The sequence below is a fragment of the Macaca nemestrina genome, chromosome 8 (genome assembly GCF_043159975.1).
Source record: "Macaca nemestrina isolate mMacNem1 chromosome 8, mMacNem.hap1, whole genome shotgun sequence".
In the NCBI taxonomy this organism is placed as follows: domain Eukaryota; kingdom Metazoa; phylum Chordata; class Mammalia; order Primates; family Cercopithecidae; genus Macaca; species Macaca nemestrina.
In genome coordinates, this window is record NC_092132.1 from 99,561,941 (window position 1) to 99,583,353 (window position 21,413).

Consider the following 21,413-nt stretch of genomic DNA (forward strand, 5'->3'; position numbering starts at 1 on the left):
TTTCTGAGAAAGCTTCTTTCTCGTTTTTATATGAGGGTATTTCCTTTGTAACCATAAGAAAAATTTGCTCTCCAAAATATCCCATTGTGGATTCCAAGAAAACAGAGTTAGCAAACTACTTGATGAAAAGAGCAGTGTAAATCTGTGACATGAATTCACATATCACAAAGAAGTTTCTCAGAAAGCTTCTTTCTAGTTTTTATCTGAGGATATTTCTTTTTCATCATAGGCCTCAATGTGCTCACATATGTCCCTTTGCACCTTCCATGAAAACAGTGTTAGATAACTGCATCATGAAAAGAAAGGTGTAACTCTGTAAGATGAATTCACACATCACAAAGCAGTTCCTCAGAATGCTGCTTTTTGGTTTTTATCTGAGGACATTTCCTTTCTCACCATAGGCTCTAATGTGCTCCCAAATATCCTATTGCCCATACCACAAAAACAGTGTTATCAAACTGCTCAATGAAAGTAATGGTGTAACTCTGTGAGATGAGTTCAAACGTGTCAAAGAACTTTCTCAGGAGGCTTCTATTTTTTTATCTGAAGATATTTCCGTTTCACCAACAGATTCAACGTGATCCCAAATATCTCATCTCAGATTCCCCCAAAAGAGTGCTACCAAATTGAACCATGAAAAGAATCTTGTAACTCTGTGAGATGAATTACCACATCACAAAGCAGTTTCTCAGAAAACTTCTTTCTAGTTTTTATATGAGGATACTTCCTTTGTCACCATAAGATTCAATGCGCTCTGATATATCCCATTGCAGTTTCCAGAAAACAGTGTGAGCAAACTTCTCAATTCAAAAAAACTGTGTAAGTATGTTAGATGAATTCACACATCACAAAGCAGTTTCACAGAAGGCTTCTTTTTCACTTTTATCTGAGGATATTTCCTTTGTCACCATAAGCTTCAATGCATTCCCAAATATGATATTGCAGATTCCACGAAAACAGTGTTATCAAACTGCTCAATAAAGAGAATGGCGTGGCTCTGTAAGATGAATTCACACATCACAAAGCAATTTCTCAGAAAGCTTCTTCCTAGTTTTTGTCTCAGGATATTTCCTTTTTTACCATTGTCCTCAACATGCTCCCAAATATCCCTTTGCAGATTCCATGAAAACAGTGTTAACAAACTGCTCCATGAATAGAAAGGTGTAACTCTGTGAGATGAATTCACACATCACAAAGAACTTTCTCAGAAAGCTCTTTCTGGTTTTTATCTGAGGATACTTTCCTTGTCACTATAGGCTTCATAGCAATCCAAAATATCCCTTCTCAGATTCCCCGAAAACACTGCTCCCAAACTGATCCATGAGAAGAATCGTGTAACACTGTGAGATGAATTCACAAATCACAAAGCACTTCCTCAGAAAGCTTCTTTCTAGTTTCTGTCTGAGAATATTTTCTTTCTCACCATAAGCTTCAATGAACTCTGAAGTATCTCATTGCATATTCCAAGAAAACAGTGTTTCCAAACTGCTCAATGAAAAGAAGAGTGTAACTCTATGAGTTGAATTCACACATCAAAAAAGAGTGTCAGAAAGCTTCTTTGTAGTTTTCATCTGAGGATATTAACTTTTCACCATAGGCATCCAGGTGCTCCCAAATATCCCTTTTCAGATTCCATGAAAACAGTGTTAGTAAACTGTTTTCTATTTTTTATCTGAAGATATTTCCATTTCACCAAAGGATTCAGTGTGATCCCAAATATCCCATCTCAGATTCCCCCAAAAGAGTGCTACCAAAGTGAACCATGAAAAGAATCGTGTAACTCTGTGAGATGAATTACCACATCACAAAGTAATTTCTCAGAAAGCTTCTTTCTGGTTTTTATATGAGGATATTTCCTTTGTCACCATAAGATCCAATGTGCTCCAATATACCCTATTGCAGTTCCAAGAAAACAGTGTGAGCAAACTTCTCAATTCGAAAAAACAGTGTAAGTATGTTAGATGAATTCACACATCACAAAGCAGTTTCACGGAAGGCTTCTTTTTCATTTTAATCTGAGGATATTTCCTTTGTCACCATAGGCTTCAATGTGCTCCCAAATATCCCTTTGCAGATTCCATGAAAACAGTGTTATCAAAATGCTCAATAAAGAGAATGGAAAATAGAAACTGCTAGTTTTTATCTGAGGATATTTCCTTTGTCACCTTAGGCTTCAAAGCATTCCAAAATATCCTATCTCAGATTCCCCCAAAACACTGCTACCTAACTGATCCATGAAAAGAATCATGTAACTCTGTGAGAAGAATTCAGAAATCACAAAGCAGTTTCTCAGAAAGCTTCTTTCTAGTATTTGTCTGAGGGTATTTCCTTGTTCACCATAGGCTTCTATGCATTCACGAATATCTCTTTGCTGATTCCACAAAAATAGCATTAGCAAACTGCTCCATGAAAAGAAATGTGTAAATCTGTGAGAGGAACTCATCATCACAAATCCCTTTTCAGAAAGCTTCTTTTCGATTTCCGTCTCAGGATATTTCCTTTGTCACCATAGGCTTCAATGCAATCCTAAGTATCCTGTTGCTTATTCCAGGAAAACAGAGTTAGCAAACTTCTCCAAGAAAAGAATCATGGAACTCTGTGAGATGAATACACACATCCCAAAACAGTTTCTCAGAACATCTCTCTCTAGTTTTTATCTGAGGATGTTTCCTTTTTCACCATAGGTTTCAATGTGATCCAAAATATGTCTTATCAGATTCCCCAACAATAAGGCTACCAAACTTCCCCATGAAAAGTATGCTGTACCACTGTGAGATGAATTCACACATCACAAAGCTGTTTCCTAGAAAGCTTCCCTCTAGTTTTTATCTGAGGATATTTCATTTTTCACCATGTTCGTCAAAGCGTTCCCAAATATCAATTTTCAGATTACACGAACAAAGTGTTGACAAATTTCTCAGTGAAAAGAACAGTGTAAGTCTGTTAGATGAATTCACAATCACAAAGCAGTTTCACAGAAAGTTTCTTTTTTGTTTTTATCTGAGGATATTTCTTTTGTAACCATAGACTTCAATGCACTTCCAAATTAATATTGCAGATTCAATGAAAACAGTGTCATCAAACTGCTCAATGAAGAGAATGGCGTGGCTCTGTAAGATGAATTCACACATCAAAAAGCAGTTTTTCAGAGATCTTCTTTCTAGATCTTGTCTGACAATGTTTTCTTTTTCACCACCAGCCTCAATTCCCTCCCAAATATCTCTTGCAGATTCCATGAAATCAGTGTTAGTAAACTGCTCTATGAAAAAAGAAAGTGTAACTCTGTGAGATGAATTCACACATTCCAAAGAAGTTTCTCGGAAAACTTCTTTCTAGTTTTTATCTGAGGATATTTCCTTTTTCACCATAGGCTTCAGTGCGATCTAAAATATCCCTTCTCAGATTCTCCAAAAAAAGGGTTCCCAAACTTCTCCATGAAAAGAATGGTGTAAGCCTGTGAGATGAATTCAGACATCACAAAGCTGTTTTTCAGAAAGCTTCTTTCTAGCTTTAATCTGAGGATATTTCCTTTTTCACCATATTCATCAATGCTCTCCCGAATATCCCATTGCTGATTCCATGAAAAAAGTGTTAGCAAACTTCTCACCAAAAGAAAGGTGTACCACTTTAAGATGAATCCACACAGCACAAAGAATTTTCTCAGAAAGTTTCTTTCTAGTTTTTATCTGAGAATATTTCCTTTGTCAATACAGGCTTCAATGTGATCCAAAATATCCCTTCTCAGATTCCCCCAAAACAGGGCTACCAAACAGCTCCATGAAAAGAATCATGTTACTCTGGGAGATGAACTCACAAATCACAAAGTAGTTTCTCAGAAAGATTCTTTCTAGTTTTCGTGTGGATATTTTCTTTTTCACTATAGGCCTTAATACTCTCGGGAATATCACTTTGCAGATTCAGCGAAAATAGTGTTAGCAAACTGCTCCATGAAAAGAAACGTGTAAATACATAAGATGAATTCACACATCACAAAGCAGTTTCCCAGAAAGCTTCTTTTTAGTTTTTGTCTGAGAATATTTCCATTGTCACCATAATCTTCAATGCATTTCAAATATTCTATTGAAAATTCCATGAAAAAGCGTTATCAACCTGCTCATTGAAAAGAATGGTGTAAATCTTTAAGATGAATTCACACGTCACAAAGCAGTTTTTGAGAAAGCTTCCTTCTCATTTTTATCTCAGGATAATTCCTTACACACTATCGGCCTCAATGCACTTCCAAATATCCCTTCGCAGGTTCCACGAAAACAGTGTTAGGAAACTGCTCCATGAAAAGAAAGGTGCAAATCTGTGAAAAGAATTCAAACATCACAAAGAGCTTTCTCAGAAAACTTCCTTCTAGTTTTTTTCTGAGAATATTTCCTTTTTACCATAGGTTTTAATGCAATCCAAAATATCCTTTTTCAGATTCCCCAAAAACAGGGCTGCCAAAATGTTCTCTGGAAAGAATCGTGTGACTCTGTGAGATGAATTAGCACATCACAAAGCGTTTTCTCAGAAAGTTTCTTTCTAGTTTTTAACTGACGATATTTCCTTTTTCACCATAGACCTCAATGTGCTCCCAAACAGACCTTTGCCAATTCCACAAAAAGAATGTTAGCAAATTTCTCCATTAACAGAAAGGTGTTACTCTGTTTGATGAATCCATAAATCACAAAGAAGTTTTGCAAAAAGGTTCTTTCCAGTTTTTATCTGAGGTTATTTCCTTTGTCACCATAGGCTTCAATGTGATCAAAAATATCCCTTCACAGATCCCCAAAAACAGTGCTACCAAACTGCATCATGAAAAGAATGGTGTAACTCCGTGAGATGAATTCACGCATCACAAAGCTGTTTCTCAATAAGATTCTTTCTAGTTTTCATCTGGGCATATTTTCTTTTTCAAAATATTCCTCAATGAACTCCCGAATATCCCATTGCAGATTCCACAGAAAAAGTGTTAGCAAACTTATCAATGAAAAGAATGGTGTAACTCTGAGAGATGAATTCACACATCACAAAGAGGTTTCTCAGAAGGATTCTTTCTAGTTTTTATCTGAGGATGTTTTCTCTGCAACCATAGGATTCAATGCGATTCAGATGATCCCTTCTCAGATTCCCAAAAACAGTGCAACCAAACTGATCCATGAAAAAAATCCTGTAAAACTCTGAGATGAATTCACAAATAAAAAGCAGTTTCTCAGAAAGCTTTTTTCTAGTTTTTGTCTGAGGATATTTCCTTTGTCATCATAAGCGTCAGTGCACTCTGAAATATCCCATTGAAGATATCAAGAAAACAGAGTTAGCACACTGCTCAGTGAAAAGAAGTGTTACTCTGTGAGATGAATTCACACATCACAAAGCGCTTTCTCAGAAAGCTTCTGTTTGGTTTTTATCTGAGGATATTTCCTTTGTCACCATAGGCTTCATTGAGCTACCAAATATCCCAATGCAGATTCCACGAAAATGGTGTTAGCAAACTGCTCCATGAAAAGAAAGGTGTAAATCTATGAGACGAATTCAAACATCACAAAGAACTTTCTCAGAAAGCTTCTTTCTAGTTTTTTTCTGTGGATATACCCTTTTTCACCATAGACCTCAAAACTCTCCTAAATGTCCCTTTGTAGATTCCACGAAAACATTGTTAGCAAACTGTTCCACGAAAAAAAGGTGTAACTCTGTGAGATGAATTCACACATCACAAAGAATTTTCTCAGAAAGCTTCTTTCTAATTTTTATCTGAGGATATTTCCTTTGTGAAAATATTCTTCAATGCACTCCAAAATATCTCTTCTCAGATTCCCCAAAAACAGTGTAGCCAAAATGCTCCATGAACAGAAATGTGTAATTCTGTGAGATGAATTCACAAATCACAAAGCAGTTTCTCAGAAAGTTTATTTCTAGTATTTGTCTCAGGATATTTCCATTTTCACCATAGGCCTCAATGTGCTGAGGAATAGCCCTTTGCACATTCCACGAAATAGTGTTAGCTAACTGCTCCATGAAAAGGAAGGTGTATATTAGCGAGATGAATTCACACATCACAAAGCAGTTTCTCAGAGAGCTTCTTTTGGGTATTTGTCTGAGGATATTTCCCTTGTCAACATAGGCTTTAGTGCACTCCAAAATATCCTATTGAAGATTCCCCAGAAACAGTGCTACCATAATGATCCATGAAAAGAGTGGTGTAACTCTGTGAAATGATTTCACACCTCACATTTCTGTTTCTGAGAAATCTTCTTACTAGTTGTTATCTGAGAATATGTCCTTTTGCAGCATACTCCTCTATGCACTCCCAAATATCGCATTGCAGATTCCATGAAAAAAGTGTTAGCAAACTTCTCATTGAAATGAATGGCGTAATGTTGTGAGAGGAGTTCACACATCACAAAGAAGTTTCACAGAATGATTTTTTTTTTTGGCCTGTATCTGAGGACACTTCCTTTGTCTCCAGAGGCTTCAGTGGACTCCCAAATATCCTATTGCAGATTACAAAAAAAAGTGTTATCAAACTTTTCAATGAAAACTATGGTGTAACTGTAAGATGTATTCACACATCACAAAGCAGTTTCTCAGAAAACTTCTTTCTTTTTATCTGTGTATATTTCCTTTTACACCTAAGGTTTCAATGCACTCCCAAATATCCCTTTGCAGATTCCACAAAAACAGTGTTAGCAAACTGCTCCATGAAAAGAATGATGTAACTCTCAGAGATGAATTCACACATCACAAAGAACTTTCTCAGAAAGATTCTTTCTAGTTTTTATCTGAGGATATTTCTGTTGTCACCATTGTCACCGTAGGCTTCAATGTGATCCAAAATATCCCTTCTCAGTTTCCCCAGAAACAGAGCTATGAAACTTTCCATGAAAAGAATCATGTAACTCTGTGAGATGAATTCGCAAATCACAAAGCAGTTTCTCAGAAAGCTTCTTTCTAGTTTCTGTATGAGAATATTTCCTTTATAACTATAGGCCTCAATGTGCTCACGAATATGCCTTTGCAGATTACACAAAAATAGTGTTAGCAAACTGCTCCAGTAAAAGAAAAGTGTAAATCTGTGAGATGAATTCACACATCACCAAGAAGCTTCTCAGAAAGCTTCTTTTTGGTTCTTGTGTGAGGATATTTAATTTGTCACCATAGGCCTCAATGTGCTCCCAAATATCCCTTTGCAGATTGCACAAAAACAGTGTTAGCAAACTGCTCCATGAATGAAACGTTTATCTCTGTAGGATGAATTCACACATGACAAAGCAGTTTCTCAGAAATCTTCTTTCTATTTTTTATCTGAGGATATTTCCTTTTACAGTATAGGCATCAATGCACTCCCAAATATCCCTTCACAGATTCAAAGAAAACAGTGTTAGTGAATGGCTCCAAAATAGAAATGTGTAAATCTGTGACAGGAATACATACATCACAAAGAACTTTCTCAGAAAGATTCTTTCTAGTTTTTACCTGAGGATATCTCGTTTGTCACCATAGGCTTCAGCGAGATCCAAAATATCCTTTCTCAGATTTCCCAAAAATAGTGCTACCAAACTGATCCATGAAAAGAATAGTGTAACTCTGTGAGATGAATTAACACATCACAAAGTAGTTTCTTCGAAAATTTCTTTCTAATTTTTATATGAGGATATTTCCTTTGTCACCATAAGCTTCAATGAGCTCCAAAATATCCCATTGATGACTCCAGGAAAACAGTATTAGCAAACTGCTCAATGAAAAGAACAGTGTAAATCTGTAAGATGAATTCATGCATTAAAAAGGAGTTTCTCAGAAATCTTGTTACTAGTTTTTAATGCAGGATATTTCCTTTTTCATCATAGGCCTCAATGTGCTCCCAAATATCCTCTTGTAGATTAAACAAAAACAGTAATATCAAAAAGCTCAATGAAAAGAACTGTGTAATTTTCTGAGATGAATTCACACATCATAAAGCAGTTTCTCAGAAAGCTTCTTTCTAGTTTTTATCTGAGGATATTTCCTTTTTCACTATAGACCGGAATGCCCTCCCAAATATCCCATTGCAGATTCAATGAAAACAATTTTAGCAAACTGCTCCATGTAAAGAAAGGTGTAGCACTGTGAGATGAATTCACACATCACAATGTCCTTTCTCAGAAGGCTTCTTTCTACTTTTTTTCTGAGGATCTTTCCTTTGTCACTATAGTCTTCAATGCCATCCAAAATATCCCTTCTCAGATTCCACAAAAACAATGCTACCAAACAGCTCCATTAAAAGAATCGTGTCACTCTGTGAGATGAATTCACAAATCACAAAGCAGTTTCTCAGAAAGCTTCTTCCTAGTTTTTATCTGAGGATACTTCTTTTGTCACCATAAACTTCAATGCGCTTTAAAATATCGCATTTCAGATTCCAAGAAAACAGTGTTAGTAAACTATTCAATGAAAAGAACAATGTAACTCTGTGAGATGAATTCACACATCACAAAGCAGTTACTCAGAAAGCTTCTTTTGTTTTGTATCTGAAGGTATTTCCTTTGTTATCATAGGCTTCAATGCACTCCCAAATATCCTATTGCAGATTCCACCAGTACAGTGTTATCAATCTGCTCAATGAAAACAATGGTGTAAAATTAGAAAGAAGTTCCTCAGAAGGCATCTGTCTAGTTTTTATCAGAGGATATTTCTTTTTTCTACCATAGGCCTCAATGTGCTCCCAAATATCCCTTTACAGATTCCACGAAAACAGTGTTAGCAAACTGCTCAGTGAAAAGAAAGGTGTAACTCTGTGAGATGAATTCACATATGACAAAGAAGTTTCTCAGAAAGCTTATTTCTAGTTTTTAGCTGAGGATATTTCCTTTGTCACCATAGGCTTCAATGCAATATATAATATCCCTTCTCGATTCTCCAAAAACAGTGCTACCAAACTGCTCAATGAAAGGAATCATGGAACTCTGTGGGATGAATTCAGAAATCACAAAGTAGTTTCTCAGAAAGCTTCTTTCTAGTTTTTCACTTAGGATATTCCCTTTTTTACCATAAGCTTAAATGAGCTCTGAAATATCCCATTGTAGATTACAAGAAAACAGTGATAGTAAGCTACTCAATTAAAAGAACAGTGTAGCTCTGTGAGATGAATTCACACCTCACAAAGCAGTTTCTAAGAAAGCTTCTTTTTGATTTTTACCTGAGGATATTTTCTCTGTCAACATAGGCTTCAATGTCCTCCCAAATATCCTATTGCAGATACCATGAAAGCAGTGTTAGAAAACTGTTCCATGAAAAGAACGGTGTAACTCTGTGAAATGAATTCACACACCACAAAGCAGTTTCTGAGAAAGCTTCTTTCTAGTTTTTATCTGCAGATATTTTCATCTTCATTTTCGGCCTTTATGCACTCCCAAATATCCCTTTGTAGATTCCACGAAAACTGTTAGCAATCTACTCCATTAAAAGAAAGGTGTAACTCTGTGAGATAAATTCACACATCTCAAAGCATTTTCTCAGAAACCTTCTTATTATTTTATCTGAGGATATTTCTCTTTTCACTATAGACGTCAATGGTCAATGTGCTCCTAAATATCCCTTTGCAGATTCTACAATAACAGTGTTAGCAAACTCCTCCATGAAAAGAAATTTGTAACTCTGTGAGATGAATTCAGACATCACAAAGAAGTTTCTCAGAAATCTTCAATCTATTTTTTTATCTGATGATATTTCCTTTGTCACCATAGGATTCTCTGCAATCCAGAATATCCTTTCTCGGATTCCCCAAAAACAGTGCTAACCAACTGATCCATGAGAAGAATCATGTCACACTGTGAGAAAAATTAACACATCTCAAAGTGGTTTCTCAGAAAACTTCTTTCTAGTTTTTATAGGAGGATGTTAGCTTTGTCACCACAGACTTCAATGCGATCCAAAATATTGCTTCTCAGATTCCCCAAAAACAGTGCTCCCAAACTACTCCATGAAGAGTATCATGTAACTCTGTGAGATGAATTAACACATTACAAAGCAGTTTCTCAGAGAGCTTCATTCTAGCTTTTAGCTGAGGATATTTCTTTTTTCACTACAGACCACCATGCGTTCCCCAATATCCCTTTGCAGATTCCACGAAAACAGTGTTAGCAAATTGCTCCATTAACAGAATGGTGAAACTCTGTGAGATGAATTCACACACCACAGAGCTGTTTCTCAGAGTGCTTCTTTCTAGTTTTTATCTGAGGATATTTCCTTTTTCATCATATTTTTCAATGCATTCTGGAAAATCCCATAACACATTTCACGAAAAAATTGTTAGCAAAGTTCTAATGGAAAGAATGGTGTAACCCTGTGAGGTGAATTCACAAATCACAAAGGAGTTTCTCAGAATGACTCTTTCAAGATTTTATCTGAGGATACTTCCGTTGTCACCATAGGCTTCAATGCAATCCAAATTATCCCTTATCAGATTTCCCAATAACACTGTTACCAAACTTCTGCATGAAAAGAATCATGTAACTCTGAGAGATGAATATACAAATCACAAAGATGTTTCTCAGAAAACATCTTTTTAATTTTTATCTGAGGATATTTCCTTTTTCACCATATTCCTCAATACATTCCCGAATATCCCATTGCAGATAAAACTTAAAAATTGTTAGCAAACTTCTCAATGAAAAGAATGGTAAAACTCTGTGAGATGAATTCATACATCACAAAACAGTTTCACAGAAATCTGCTTCTTGGTTGTTATCTGAGGACATTTCCTTTGTCACTAGAGGCTTCAATGCACTCCCAAATAGCTCCTCTCAGGTACCACAAAAAGAGCAATGCTGAAATGCTCCATCAGAAAAAAAGTTTAAACTCTATGAGATGAATACACACATCACAAAACCGTTTTTCAAAAAGTCTCTCACCAGATTTTACCTGAAGGTATTTACTTTTTAACCCTAAGCCACTAGGAGCTCCCGAATATAACTTTGCAAATTCCATAAAAACAGGGCTACCACGCTGCTCAGAGAAAACAAAGGTGTAATTCTGTGTGATGAATTCACCCATTAGAAATAAATTTCTCAGAAAGCTTCTTTCTAGTTTTTATCTCAGGATATTTCCTTTTTCACCATCAGCTTCCATGCTCTCCCAAATGTCCCTTTGCAGATTCCACAAAAACAGTGTTAGCAAACTGCTCCATGAATAGAAAGGTGTAAATCTGCAAGATGAAACCACACATCACAAAGCAGTTTCTCAGAAAGCTTCTGTCTAGTTTTTGTCTGAGTTTTTCCTTTGTCACTATAGGCTTCAATGCGATCCAAAATATCCCTTCTCAGATTCCCCAAAAACAGTACTACCCAACTTCTCCATAAATAGAATCGTGTAACTCTGTGAGATTAATTCACACATCACAAAGCAGTTTCTCAGAAAGCTTCTTCCTAGTTTTTGTCAGAGGATATTTCCTTTGTCATCATAAGCTTCAATGTGCTCCCAAATATCCCAGTGCAGATTCCAACAAAACAGTGTTAAGAAACTGCTCAATGAGAAGAACAGTGTAACTCTGTGAGACGAATTCACATATCACAAAGCAGTTTCTCAGAGAGCTTCTTTTCAGTTTTTATTTGAGGATATTTTCTTTTCAACTACAGGCCTGAATGCACGCCAAAATATCCCTTTGTAGATTTCAGGGAAAACGTGTTAGCAAACTGCACGATGAATTGAAAGGTGTAAATCTCTGAGACAAGTTCATACATCAAAAAGCAGTTTCTCAGAAAGTTTCTTTTTTTGTTTTCATCTGAGGATATTTCCTTTGTCACCATAGGCTTCAATGCACTCCCAAATATCCTGTTGCAGATTACCCGAAAACAGTGCTACCAAACAGATACATGATAAGAATCGTGTAACTCTGTGAGATCAATTAACACATCAGAAAGCAGTTTCTCAGAAAGCTTCTTTGTTGTATTTATATGAGGATAATTCCTTTGTCACTTATCAAACTGCTCAATGAAAAGAACCATGTAATTCTCTGAGATGAATTCATACATCATGAAACAATTTCTCAGAAAGCTTCTTTCTAGTTTTTATCTGAAGATATTTCCTTTTTCACTATAGGCCTCAATGCACTCCCAAATATCCCATTGCAGATTCAACGGAAATAATTTTAGCAAACTGCTCCATGTAAAGAAAGGAGTATCGCTGTGAGATGAATTCACACATCACAATGTCCTTTCTCAGAAAGCCTCTTTCTACTTTTTTTCTGAGGATATTTCCCTTGACACCATAGTCTTCAATGCGATCCAAAGTATACCTTCTCAGATTCACCAAAAACAATGTTACCAAACTGCTCCATGAAAAGAATTGTGTAACTCTGTGAGATGAATTAACACATTACAAAGTAGTTTCTCAGAAAGCTTCCTTCTAGTTTTTATCCAAGTATATATTTTTTCCACTCTAAGCCTCAATGCACTCCCAAATATCCCTTTAAAGATTCCATGAAAACAGTGTTAGCAAACTGCTCCATGAAAATAAAGGTGCAACCCTGTGAGATGAATTCACACATCACAAAGTGGTTTCTCAGAAAGCTTCTTTCTATTTCATACATGAGGGTATTTCCTTTGTCACCATAAGCTTCAAAGCACTCCCAAATATACCTTTGCAGATTCCACAAAAACAGTGATAGCAAATTGCTCAATGAAAAGAACAGTGTAACTCTGTGAGACAAATTCACGCATCAGAAAGCAGTTTCTCAGCAAGTTTCTTTCTAGTTTTTATCTGATTATATTTCCTTTGTAACCATAGACTTCAATGCAATCCAAAGTATCCCTTCTTGGATTCCCCAAAAACAGTGCTAAGCAATTAATCCATGAAAGGAATTGTGTAACATTGTGAGTTGAATTCATACATCTAGTTTTTATCTAAGGATATTTCCTCTTTCACCATAGGCCTCAAGTTGCTAACAAATATCCCTATGCAGATTCCACGAAATCAATGTTAGTAAAGTGCTCCAAGAAAAAAAAGGTGTAACTCCATCAGATGAATTCCCAATATGCAAAGCAGTTTCTCAGAAAGGTTCTTTCTAGTTTTTGTCTGAAGATATTTCCTTTGTCACCATAAGCTTCAGTGCACTCAGAAATATCCCATTGCAAATTTCAAGGAGATGAATTCACACATCAGAAAGCAGTTTCTCAGAAAGTTTCTTTTTGTTTTTATCTGAGGATATATCATTTTTCACTGGAGGCTTCAATGCACTCTAAAATATCCTACTGCAGATTCCATGAAAACAGTGTTAGCAAACTGCTTCATGAAAAGAAAGGTGTAACTCCGTGAGATGAATCCACACATCACAAAGAACTTTCTCAGAAAGCTTCTTTCTAGTTTTATCTGAGGATAATTCCTTTGTCACCATAGGCTTCAATGAGATCCAAATTATTCATTCACAGATTTCCCGAAATCGCTAAGAAAATGATCCATGAAAAGAATCGTTTATCTGTGTGAGATGATTTAATATATCATAAAACAGTTTCTCAGAAAGCTTCTTTCTAGTTTTTATATGAGGGTGTTTCTTTTGTCACCTTAAGCTTCAATGCACTACGAAGTATCCCTTTGCAGATTCAACAAAAACAGTGTTAGGAAACTGCTCACTGAAAAGAATGGTGTAACAATGTGAGATGAATTCACACATCACTAAGCAGTTTCTCAGGAAACTTCCTTCTAGTATGTATCCGAGTATATTTCCTTTTTCACTAAAGGCCTCAAAGCACTCCCAAATATACCTTTGCAGATTCCACGAAAACAGTGTTAGCAAAGTTCCCCATAAAAATAAAGGTGTAACCTTGTGAGATGAATGCACACATCCCAAGGAGCTTTCTCAGATAGCTTCTTTCTAGTTTTTTTTCTGAGGATATGTCCTTAGTCACCAACGGCTTCAATGTGATCCAAAATATCCCTTATCAGATTCCCCAATAGCAGTGCTACAAATCTGATCCATTAAAACAATCGTGTAACACTGTGAGATGAATTAACACATCACAAAGTGGTTTCTCAGAAAGTTTCTTTCTAGTTTTTATATGAGAATATTTCCTTTGTCACTACAAGCTTCAATGCGCTCTGAAATATCCCATTGCACATTCCAAGAAAACAGTATTAACAAGCAGCACAATAAAAAGAACTCTGTAATTCTGTGAGTTGAATTCACACACACAGAAATCAGTTCCTCAGAAAGCTTCTTTCTAGTTTTTATCTGAGGATATTTCCTTTATCAACATAGGCCTCAATGCCTTCCCAAATATCCTTTTGCAGATTCCAGGAAAACAGTGCTAGCATACTGCTGCATGAAAAGTAAGGTGTGACTCCGTGAAATGAATTCACACATCACAAATAACTTTCTCCAAAAGCTTCTTTGTTGTTTTTATCTGGGATATTTCCTTTTTCATCAGAAGCCTCAATGCGCTCCCAAATATCCCTTTGCAGATTACACAAAAACAGTGTTAGCAATCTGGTCCATGAAAAGAAAGGTGTAACACTGTCAGATAAATTCACACATCACAAAGAGCTTTCTCAGAAAGCTTCTTTCCAGTTTTTGTATGATTATATTTCTTTGTCACCACAGACATCAATGCGATCCAAAATATCCCTTCTCAGATTCTTCAAAAACATTTCTACCAAACTGATCCATGAAAAGAATCGTGTAACTCTGTGATATGAATTAACACATCACAAAGCAATTTCTCAGAAACCTTCTTTCTTGTTTTTATATGAGAATCTTTCCTTTGTCACTATAAGCTTCAATGCTCTCTGAAATATACCATTGCAGAATCCAAGAAAACAGTGTTAGCAAACAGCTCAATTAATAGAACAGTGTAACTCTGTGAGGTGAGTTCACAAATTACAAAGCAGTTTCTCAGAAAGCTTCTTTCTAGTTTTTATCTGATGATGTTACCTTTATCACTGTAGTCCTCAAAGCACTCCCCAAAATTCCTTTGCAGGTTCCACGAGAACACTGTTAGAACACTTCTCCATGAAAAGAATCATGTAAATCTATGAGACGAATTGACATATCAAAAAGAACTTTCTCAGAAACCTTCTTTCTAGTTTTCATATGAAGATATTTCCATTGTCACCATAGGCTTCAATTAGGTCCAAAATATCCCTTCTCAGATTCCCCAAAAACAGTGCTACCAAACTGATTCATGAAAAGAATCGTGCAACTGTGTGACATAAATTAACACATCTCAAAACAGTTTCTCAGAAAGCTTCCTTCTGGTTTTAATAAGATGATATTTCCTTTGTCACCACAAGCTTCAATGCACTCTGAAATATCATACTGCAGATTCCAAGAAAACAGAGTTAGCGAACTCCTCAATGAAAAGAACAGTGTAAGTCTGTGAAATGAATTCACACATCAGAAAACAGTTTCTCAGAAAGCTTCTTTATTATTTATCTGAGGATATTTCCTTTGTCAACATAGGCTTCAACGCAATCCAAAATATCCCTTCTCAGATTCCCCAAACACAGTGTTACCAAACTGTTCCATGAAAAGAATTGCACAACTGGTGAGATGAATTAACACATCTCAAAGCAGTTTCTCAGAAAGCTTCCTTCTGGTTTTTATATGATGATATTTACTCTGTCACCACAAGCTTCAATGCACTCCAAAATATGGCATTGCAGATTCCAAGAAAACAGTGTTAGCAAACTCCTCAATGAAAAGAACAGTGTAAGTCTGTGAAATGAATTCACACATCAGAAAGTAGATTCTCAGAAAGCTTCTTTTTTATTTTTTTAATTTATCTGAGGATATTTCCTTTGTCACCACTGGCTTCAATGTGATTCAAAATATACCTTCTCAGATTGCCCAAAAACAGTGTCACCAAACAGCTCCATGAAAAGAATCGTGTACCTCTCTGAGATGAATTCACAAATGACAAAAAAGTTTCTCAGAAAGCTTCTTTTTGCTTTTTCTGTGATGATATTTCTTTTGTCACCATAGGCTTCAATGCACTCCCAAATATCCTATTTCAGATTCCATGATAACAGTGTCACCTAACTGGGCAATGAAAAGAATGCTGTACATTGTGAGATAAATTCACACATCACAAAGCAGATTCTCAGAAAGCTTCTTTCTAGTTTTTACCTGAGGATATTTCCTTTCTCACTATAGGCAACATTGCGCTCCCAAATATTCCTGTGCAGATTCCATGAAAACAGTGCAAGCAAAATGCTGCATGAAAAGAAAGTTTTAACTCAGTGAGATGAATTAACGCATCATGAAGTAGTTTCTCAGAAAGCTTCTTTGAGGTTGTTATATGAGAATATTTTCTTTGTCACCATGGGCTTCAATGTGACTCAAAATATCCCTTCTCAGATTCCCCAAAAACACTGCTACCAAACTGATCCATGAAAAGAATCGTGTAACTCTGTGAGATGAATTGACACATCATAAAGAACTTTCTCAATAACTTTCTTTCTAGTTTTTATCTGAGGATATTTCCTTTGTCACCATAGGCTTCAATTAGATCCAAAATATCCCTTCTCAGATTCCCCAAAAACAGTGCTACCAAACTGCTCCGTGAAACTAATCGTGTAACTCTGAGATGAATTCACACATCACAAAGCAGTTTCTCAGAAAACTTCCTTCTATTTTTTCTCTGAGGATATTTCCCTTGTCACCATAACCTTCAATGCACTCCAAAATATTGTATTGCAGATTCCAAGAAAACAGTGTTAGCAAACTGCTCAATGAAAAGAAGTGTAACTCTGTGAGATGAATTCACACATCACGAAACAGTTTCTCAGAATGTTCTTTTTGTTTTTTATCTGAAGATATCTCCTTTGTCACCGTAGGATTCAATGCTCTCCCAAATATCCTATTGTAGATTCCTCAAAAACAGTGTTATCAAACTCCTCAATGAAAAGAACAGTGTAACTCTTTGAGATGAATTCACACATCATAAAACCGTTTCTCAGAAAGGTTCTTTCTAGTTTTTATATGAGTATATTTGTTTTTTTCCACTCTAGGCCTCAATGCACTCCCAAATATCCTATTGTAGATTCCTCAAAAACAGTGTTACCAAACTCCTCAATGAAAAGAACAGTGTAACTCTTTGAGATGAATTAACACATCATAAAACCGTTTCTCAGAAAGGTTCTTTCTAGTTTTTATATGAGTATATTTGTTTTTTCCACTCTAGGCCTCAATGCACTCCCAAATATCCCTTTAAAGATTCCACAAAAACAGTGTTAGCAAACTGCTCCATGAAAGAAAAGGTGCAACTCTGTGAGATGAATTCACGCATCACAAAGAACTTTGTCAGAAATCTTCTTTCTAACTCTTATCTGAGACTATTTCATTTGTCAACCTATTCTTCAATGTGATCCAAAATATCCCTTCTCAGATTTCCCAAAACCGTGCTAACCACTTGATCCAGGAAAAGAATCGTGTAACTCTGTGAGATGAATTAGCACATCACAAATCAGTTCCTTAGAAACCTTCTGTCTAGTTTTGATATGAGGATATTTCTTCTGTCACCCTAAGCTTCAATGCGCTCCAAAATATCAGATTACAGATTCCAAGAAAACAGTAGTAGCAAACTGATCAATGAAAATAACAGTGAAAATTTGTGAGATGAATACACATCACGAAGCAGTTTCTCAGTAAGCTTCTTTTTGATTTTTTTCTGAGGATATTTCCTTTTTTACGATCGGCCTCAACTCACTCCCAAATATCCCTTTGCAGATTCCACGAAAACAGTGTTAGCAAACTGCTCCATTAAAAGAAAGGTGTAACTCTGAGAAATGAATTCACATGTCACAAAGAAATTTCTCAGAAAGCTTCTTTCTAGTTTTTATCTGAGGATATTTCCTTTGACACCATAGGCTTCAATGTGCTCCCAAATAACTCTTCTCAGGTACCACAAAAACAGTGATGACATACTGCTCAATCAACAAAAAGGTTAAACTCTATGACATGAATACACATATCACAAAACTGTTTCTTGAAAAGGTTCTCTCCAGTTTTTATCTGAAGTTATTTCCTTTTTTACAATAGGCCCTTGGAGATCCTGAGCATCCCCTTGCAGATTCCTTAAAAACAGTGCTACCAAACTGCTCAAATAAAATAAAGGTGTAACTCTGTGTGATGAACTCACCCATCAAAAAGAAATTTCACATAAAACTTCTTTCTAGTTTTTATCTCAGGATATTTCCTTTTCCACTATCAGCTTCCATGTGTTCCCAAATATCCCTTCTCATACCCCACAAAAACAGTGCTACCAAACTGATCCATGAAAACAATCATGTATCTCTGTGAGATGAATTAACACAACACAGAGTGGTTTCTCAGAAAGGTTCAGTCTAGTTTTGATATGAGGATATTTCCTTTGTCACCATAATCTTCAATGTGCTCCACAATATCCCATTAGAGATTAAAAGGAAACAGTCTTAGCCCTCTGCTCAATGAAAAGAACAGTGTAACTCTGTGAGATGAGTTCAAACATCACAAAGCAGTTTTTCAGAAAGCTTCTGTGTGCTTTTTATGTGAGGATATTCCCTTTTTCACTCTAGGCCACAATGTGCTCCCAAATTTCTCCTTGTGGATTCCACAAAAACCGTGCTAGTAAACAGCTCCATGAAAAGAATGGTGTAAACCTGTGACATGAATTCACACATCTAAAAGAACTTACGCAGAAAGATTCTTGGTAGTTTATATCTGAGGATATATCCTCAGTCACCAAGGGCTTCAATGCGACACAAAATATCCCTTCTAGGTTTCCCCAAAAACAGTGCTCCCAAACTGATTCATGAAAAGAATCATGTAACTCTGTGAGATGAATTAACACATCAAAAAGTAGTTTCTCAGAAAGTTTCTTTCTATTTTTCATATGAAGATATTTCCATTGACACCATAAACTTCAATGTGCTCCCAATTATCCCATTGCTGGTTCCAAGAAAACAGTGTTAGCAGACTGCTAAAAGAAAAGAACAATGTAACTCTGTGAGATGAATTCATACATCACAAAGCAGTTTGTCTGAAAGCTTCTTTCTAGTTATTATCTGAGGATATTTCCTTTTACATCACAGGCCTCAATGCGCTCCCAAATAAACCTTTGCAGATTCGACGAAAACTGTTTTAGGAAACTACTCCATAAAAATAAAAGGTGTAACACTCTGAGATAAATTCCCACATCACAGTGAATTTTCTCAGAAATCTTCTTTATAGTTTTTGTCTGAGGATATTTCCATTGTCACCATAAGCTTCAATGTGATCCAAAATATCCCTTATAAGATTCCCCAAAGTCAATGTGAACAAACTGATCCATGAAAAGTATTGTGTGACTCTGTGAGATGAATTAACACATCATAAAGCAGTTTCTCAGAAAACTTCTTTCTAGTTTTTGTAGGAGGATATTTCATTTGTCAACATAAACTTCAATGTGCTCTGAAATATCACATTGAAGATTCCAAGAAAGCAGTTTTAGCTAAGTACTAAATGAAAACAATAGTGTAACACTCTGAGATGAAATCACACATCACAAATCATTTTCTCTGAAATCTTCTTTCTAGTGTTTATATGGGAATATTACCTTTTTCAACGGAGGCCTCAATGCACTCCCAAATATCCCTTTGAAGATTCCACAAAAACACTGTTAGCAAATTGCTCCATGAAAAGAAAGTTGTAACTCTGTGAGATGAAATCACACATCACAAAGAACTTTCTCAGAAAACTTCTTTCTACTTTTTATCTGAGGATAATTCCTTTGGCACCATAAGCTTTGAAGTGATCCAAAATATCCCTTCTCAGATTCCCCATAAACAGTGCTACCAAACTGCTCCACGAAAAGATTCGTGTAACTCTGTGAGATGAATTCACAAATCACAAAGCAGTTTCTCAGAAAGTTTCATTCTTGTTTTTATATGAGGATATTTCCTTTGTCACCATAAACTTCAATGCATTCTGAAACATCTCATTGCCTATTCCAAGAAAAGGTGTTAGCAAACTGCACAATGGAAAGAGCAGTGAAACACCGTGAGATGGATTCACACATCACAATGCAGTTTTTCAGAAAGCATCCTTTTAGTGTTTATCCGACGATATTTCCTTTTTCACCATAGGCTTCAATCCACTCCCAAGTATCCCTTGCAGATTAAAAGAAAAGAGTGCTATTCAACTGCTCCATGAAAAGAAAGGTGTAACTGTGTGAAATGAATTCACACATCAAAAAGAACTTTCTCAGAAAGCTTCTTTCTAGTTTCTATCTGAGGATATTTCTTTTCTCACTATAGTATTGAATGCGATCCAAAATATCCATTCTCAAATTCCCCAAAAACAGTGCAACCAATCTGCTCCATGAAAAGAATTGTTTAACTCTTTGAGAAGAATTCACAAACCACAAAGCAGTTTCTCAGAAAGCTTCTTTCTAGTTTTTGTCTGAGAATATTTCCTTTGTCACCATAAGCTTCAATACACTCCGAAATATCCCATTGCAGATAGCAGGAAAACAGTGTTAGCAAACTAATCAATGAAGAGGACAATCTGACTCTGTGAGATGAATTCACACATCGCAAAGCAATTTTTCAGAAAGCTTCTTTCTAGTTTTTATCTGAGGAAATTTCCTATTTTACCACAGGCCTCAATGCGCTCCCAAATATCCCTTCACAGATTCCACGAAAACAGTGTTAGCAAACTGCTCAGTGAAAAGGAAGCTGTAACTCTGTGAGATGAAATCACACAACACAAAGAACTTTCTCAGAAAGCTTCTTTCTAGTTTTTATCTGAGCATAATTCCGTTTTCACCAGGGGCCTCAATGTGCTCCGAAATATCCAGTTATAGGTTTCAAGAAAACAGTGATAGTAAATTGCTCATTAAAAAGTATAGTGTAACTCTGTGAGATGAATTCACACATCACAAAGCAGTTTCTCAAAAAGCTTCTTTCTAGTTTTTATCTGAGGATATTTCCTTTGTCACCATAGGCTTCAATACAATCCAAAATATTCCTACTCAGATCCACCAAAAACAGTGCTACGAAACTGTGCCATGAAAAGAATCATGTCACTCTGTGACATGAATTCCCTAATCATAAAGCAGTTTTTCAGAAAGCTTCTTTCTAGTTTTTCTCAGAGGATAGTTCCTTTGTCACCATAAGCTTCAATGCCCTCTTTAATATCCCATTGCAGATTCCAACAAAACAGAATAGCAAATTGCTCAATGAAAATAACAGTGTAACTCTCTGAGGTGAATTCACCTATCACAAAGCAGATTCTCAGAAAGATTCTTTCTAGTTTTTATCTGAGGATATTTCCTTTTTCACCATATCCCTCAAAGCACTCCCACATGTCCCTTCACAGATTCCATGAAAACACTGTTATCAAACAGCTCAATGAAAACAATGATGTAACCCTGTGACATGAATTCACACATCACAAAGCAGTTTCTCAGAAAGCATTTTTCTAATTTTTATCTGAGGAT